At 40.2% G+C, this 5337-nt stretch overlaps 1 long non-coding RNA gene across 2 annotated transcripts; it reads right to left on the bottom strand.

The window, feature by feature from the left end:
- Positions 1–1528: 1528 nt before the first annotated feature.
- Positions 1529–4661, bottom strand: LOC136288788 (uncharacterized). 2 transcript variants are annotated; one of them, XR_010720582.1, is made up of 4 exons: positions 4589–4661; positions 3296–3438; positions 2679–2728; positions 1529–1630 (listed from the first exon to the last, which is right to left on the bottom strand). It is a non-coding gene; the product is annotated as an uncharacterized lncRNA (long non-coding RNA). The 2 variants fall into 2 exon arrangements; XR_010720581.1 differs by lacking the exon at positions 4589–4661 and adding an exon at positions 4289–4395.
- Between the last annotated feature and the right edge of the window lie 676 nt (positions 4662–5337).

Here is a 5337-nt window from a genome sequence, read left to right as displayed (position 1 = left end):
CAGGTCCCACAAGTGCTGCTGTTTTTAAAACATGAAAACCAGCTTGCTGTAATGAAGTGATCTTAGGCTAATAAATAGCTACTCCCACACTCGAACATCAGCTTTCAAAGTCACCAGCTGTCCAGCAATATCAGCAAAATTACTTAACTGTTTACATTTATGCCTTGGGACAGTTTAGGACAAAAATAGTTTGGAGACTATTTATCTTCATTTTGATTTCTGCACAGTATTTCTGTAGCTGCTACAATAAGAGAGTCCATGGCAATAAATTCCTTCATCTTTATGCTAACAGGGGAACTTATACCAAAAAAACTCTGAATCCTCTGTCTACATTTACAGCCTCGTAGAAAGTAATTTGGCAGGGAGCTATAATGCCCTGTGAAAGAGAATCTGGATTGAGGGGTAAGTGTTCCACACCAAAAGCCAGGAGGGTCTTTCCCTCTTCCACTAGATTGCCACCAAACTTGTGTGGATGTCAGGGGAAAGGAGTCCCTATGGGTCTTGTGAAATCTGTGGCAGGGTATAACTACTCACAGGGTCCCCATGGACTCCTAAACAAGCAGGACAGCACAGGAATATCTGCTCCTTCTTAAACACTCAGTGCATTTCACTTGTACAGCTAATGAGAGAAGTGTGTGTTTTGTACAGGCTTGTTTTGCAAAGTGCTTCTTTGATTCAATTTCTATGTGTCACTGAAAAGATTAATCATAAATTTAAATGCCTGTGAGCCTGGAGTTAGGGAAAGGAGTGTAATTGATGTTCCAGACAAAGTGAAATCTCAGGCCTGATGCATTTAACAGGAAGTGTTTATTCTGTAAACAGGGGAACTATAGTATACTCTACATGTACCCTACGTTCCTTGAACCTTTGTTGTGTCTTCTTCCAGGTTAAAATCCTTAAACCATCTAAATACAGCATATGAAAACCCAGCATAATATCTGTTTGAATTTCTAAAAAAGTTAATTTATTCAAAAGTGTTTACAGATCTTTGTTTTAACTATTTATCCATGGTGGACCTGGTGAAGCCTTAACAATTCACTGATGAATCAATAATTACCACAATTGTAAGAAAATAAAACAAGAAGTTAATGTCTGTGGACAAATTTCCCCTAGCATGTAGCTATTACCAGTAATTACCATATATTAGTACCAGTATTACATAACCTGAGTATCCTACCCACCATTTTGGCTGGAATGGAGCTCTGGTCTGAGTGCAGCCAACAGGGAAGCCAATTCTTCACTTCTGCTTCTGCCTGAATAAGTTTGTGTAGAAAGAGGGTCACTCTGAGTTCATTTTATCCTTTTTATTGTGCTAAAAGCTATCTCCCAAATCCACAGGGCCAAGGCCTGTGCACGGAAGTTTTGCTGCCATCACTGCAAAGGGCCAGTGCTGACAGAGGAATGTTTTGTTGATCCGAGCACAGACTTCCTTTGGACAGAGAATTTCTTTTCTCTTCAGCTTCCCTGGACAGGGGGTTGGCAAGCTGCAGATTATGAAATTCTTTGAATATAAAGGACAAAACAGCATATTTAAATGTCAGGAATTAGAAACACAAGAGCATGTATTCTTCCTCTCATTTTCCACTTTCTGTGTACTCAACTTGCAAGTCATTTGGTCTGGTAGCACATCCTATTAAAACAAAAGAAATTAACATACTCTTAAAAGAAGAAAAAAAAAGAGAAGAAAAAATACCCCAAATAATTGCTTTCTATTCTGTGTCATGTTTTAATAAAGATAGCAGCACCACAATCTACGATATATCTGGAAATTATTAGAAACCTTTTCCAGAGGCAAAAAGGATCAATACCTCTTTGTCTCAGTGGTATAAAAGATCTCTGTGTTGCTTCTTTCCTGCTGGCTAGAGAGAAAGTAGAAAAGCCTAAGATGGGAATAATAGCAGTACTGAAGGGGAGAGACATGTGCCAGGTCAAATGAGCATGCTTTTTCTTTTGTATTTATTTTTAAAAATAAGCAGAGCAGTTTGCATTATGTGACTCCATCTCTGCCATAAGTTTTGCTCCCTTTGTGTCAGAGGGAGCAGAGAGCATGTGGAGCTACTGAGTCAAGGCCCTGAAGAAGGGGAATGTGACTGAGGGTGATATGAGAGGCTTGGGAGTCAAGTCCTGTCTTCCTTCTCTGCCTTCACCATGGATCTGTGTGATCATCACCGTGAGCTGTGTGATGCTGCTCCATTTCCTTGGAGCTGATAAGGTGTGTGTCTTATGCCCTGCACAACAACAATTGTGTCCTCCAGAGAGGAGTTTTTTTGTTGACTGTTCTTGTCTGCACAATCTGACTTTGACTTTCACCTTGCCACTTTGTGAAGGACAGCCTGAAAGTGGTGCCACTCACAGCTGTTTGTGCCTCACATGACAGAGTTTGCAGCTGTGGTTGCTCCGTGCGTCACAACCCAAATGTGCCACACTTTTAGGGTTCTTCTGGTTCATCTTGTTTTCCTCACTCGTCAGTGGGGAAGAACAGGCACCCCTTGGCTAACACTGCAAATAAACCAGCTAAAATAGCCTGTTGTTTCAATCCTTATATTACAAGAAGCCAGAGGTGAAGAGCTCAGGTGACCATCCACATTATAGAAATCTGGTGTTAGAGAGCATTAAACCAGGCCACAGTTTCCTTGTGTATTAAATGAGATAACTGAAAAAAAAAAATTATAACATACCTAATCATCTTTCTGTCACCTTCTTTTTTATATGAGGGTGTTTAACCTGCCTGGGGAAGAGAACACACAGTCAAAGGGTAATATTAACCCCATGTTTTCTGCTGCCCCTTTCGTTTTTCTTTAAACTTCTTGTCTCTGTCTCTGTTAGGCTGCAAGGCAAAAGGAGATGGGACTGAACTTGCTGCACTCCCTCACATTGCTCACAAAAAGTGTATATTTCTGAACAGAAAAGGAATTTAAAATATTTTGTTTCAAGTCATTAACTTCCCTACAGTCCCCACAAATTCATAAGTGAATGGCTTTAGTAGCACTAGATCATTCATTTCTTCACAGACTTTAAAAGTAAACAGGGCATTATGTATGTCAGGGCTGGTGTACTAAATAAAATTATTTGCCTTCCTTCACATTTTTCCAACTCTCCTTCAACTGGAAAGTATTTTTCCAAAGAAATAAAAAGCACACCCCCAAATTCTCAGCTTCAAGACTGCTCAGATGACACTACTGAACCATTTCTGTTATTAATTAACATTTCAGTAAAGATTATAAAGTTGAAATCTTTTGAAAATATTTATCAACAAAGAAATTCACCAAAGTAGCTGAAACTTTCAGGCACTTACCCTTCCCTCTGAATCACTACTGGGCCTCAGAGTTTCAGGAAATTTGTCCCCCAGCCTCATCTTTCACCAGACAATTTCCCATCCCCTTTCATCTGTGGGGTGTGATAAGATAATAACAGCAATCCAGTCCTTATTGTCTGTATCTGCAGATGAAGAGCACTGTATAAGTGTAAAGTGTTGTTATTATTATTGTAAGGAAATAATAATACTAATAAAACAAAATGAATCGAAGTCTTGTCTTCAGATGGTTATTTTAGCAATCCAGAAATCTAAAGCCCATGAAATAGACAATTAAGAGGGGTTAGATACTTAATATCAGTCGTTGTGTTTGGGCAGAATTTTGCAATAATGCAGCTGCTATAATAATACGGATCTTTATTTCTCCTTCCAGAAAGGAAGTGATTGTGTTTTCGGAGAAGACTGAAAGTCCTTCTGCAAAATGCAGAACTTTGTGTGCCTGCCTGTGAGCTCGAACAGCCTCTCCTCTCCTGTTCCAACAGCTCCATCTTTGGGAGTGAGGAGGGGAAGCATTCTTTTCCTTTAGCTGGCTTTTCAAACAAAAGAAACCTTGGAAATCCTGTTTTGCCCTGGAATATAATTTTTTCCTTCCTCTCTTTTCCCTGCTGCTCTTCCCACATCGCTCTTCCTCAGCTGGAGAATTAAAAACCCCAAAACGATCCCCCCTTTCTCTCATTTCTGTCATAACTAAGGGCCAGAGACTCATTTAATTAGTCTCTCATGTGTGGCTTACAGCCCTGTTGAAGGCAAACATTTGCTCCTGGGTTTCAGCACTGCTGCTCAGCCACTGAATTTTCCTTCTTAATATTTTTTGTCAGGAAAATGTGGTATCATGTTAATGGCTATTGGGGATCCTACGGCTAAATCATCATCATAATTGTCCACACTAATCATAATTGTCTTGCTGTTGCAGTGTGCATCCCTCCCTCCTGTCAGCTTGCAGTCTCATCCTGCTCCCTCAGACTTTGTGCTTACGTTGGGTGTGTGCTCTCACAGGCAGGGTTGACATTTCAGTCATTTTTGTCTGTTGATTATCTGGGCTCAGGAGACAGGGACTTGAAGACCTTGTAGGAGGGACCACTCTGTCTTCTCAAAGTCCTCATCTCAGAAAGCTCTGAAGAGGAAAGCCACTTTTATGTATTTAGAAGGGCTCACTTTTTCCTTTTGAAGTGAGACTTGCTGAGGAACAGGAGCTAGAGATCCAGATTAAGAGCTTTTCTTATCCACAGACTGCTTTTAATTGCTGAGTGACATTCAGGACTACTTTTTTCTTACCTTCTGAATCTTCCCTGCCCTTCCATGCAGTGGCCCATCTTCAGCAGAAGGGATTACATCTCTCCTTCATGTCTCATAAACCTAAGGGTTGGGTGTATTCAGGACAACAGGGAATGGAGGGTGGGAAGATTCTGCATTACCCAGACCCAGATGTATTGTCTGTCCTAGAGGAAGTGTCTCATCATTAGACCAGTTTTCAAGAGGCAGTCAGTCAGGAACATCTGTCTCTGTCCTGGCAGCAGTGATGATGAAAGGGAGCCTCCTGATACCACAGTTTTTGTGCTAATATGGTCAGCATGTGCCTGCCAAACAGATGAAGCTGTTCAAGTGACATAAATATCCTGAGTGCTTTAGGTCCTGATTAGGTAAATATATACAATAAATATCAAAGTTATTTAGAACTAGAGGCCTGCAAAAAAGTGTGGCAAATACCAGAGTGCAAGAAAAAAAAAAAAAAAAAAAAAAAAAAGGAAAGAAAAAGAATAGGGTTAGGAGTGTTAATTAATTAATCACTAGAAGGGAAATCTAGAACTGCCAAGCCCAGACTTTTTTTTTTTTTTTTTTCCCCTACAATCAGAAAGGACAGAGAAAGAAAGGGGAAATTTTATTCCCAGCAACTACACAACGACATGGATAGAGGTCACAGAGAGAGCCAGTGTAAATTCATTAGGAACAAGACAGAACCCAAGTTAAAAACTGAGAAGTCAGAAAAGTCATGGAAGAAGACAGAGTCCATAACCTTGGAAAAA

Source organism: Chamaea fasciata, unplaced genomic scaffold (genome assembly GCF_029207755.1).
Source record: "Chamaea fasciata isolate MVZ Bird 193981 ecotype frontalis unplaced genomic scaffold, bChaFas1.0.hap1 SCAF_4, whole genome shotgun sequence".
In the NCBI taxonomy this organism is placed as follows: Eukaryota; Metazoa; Chordata; class Aves; order Passeriformes; family Sylviidae; genus Chamaea; species Chamaea fasciata.
This window is presented reverse-complemented; position numbering and strand designations above follow the sequence as displayed.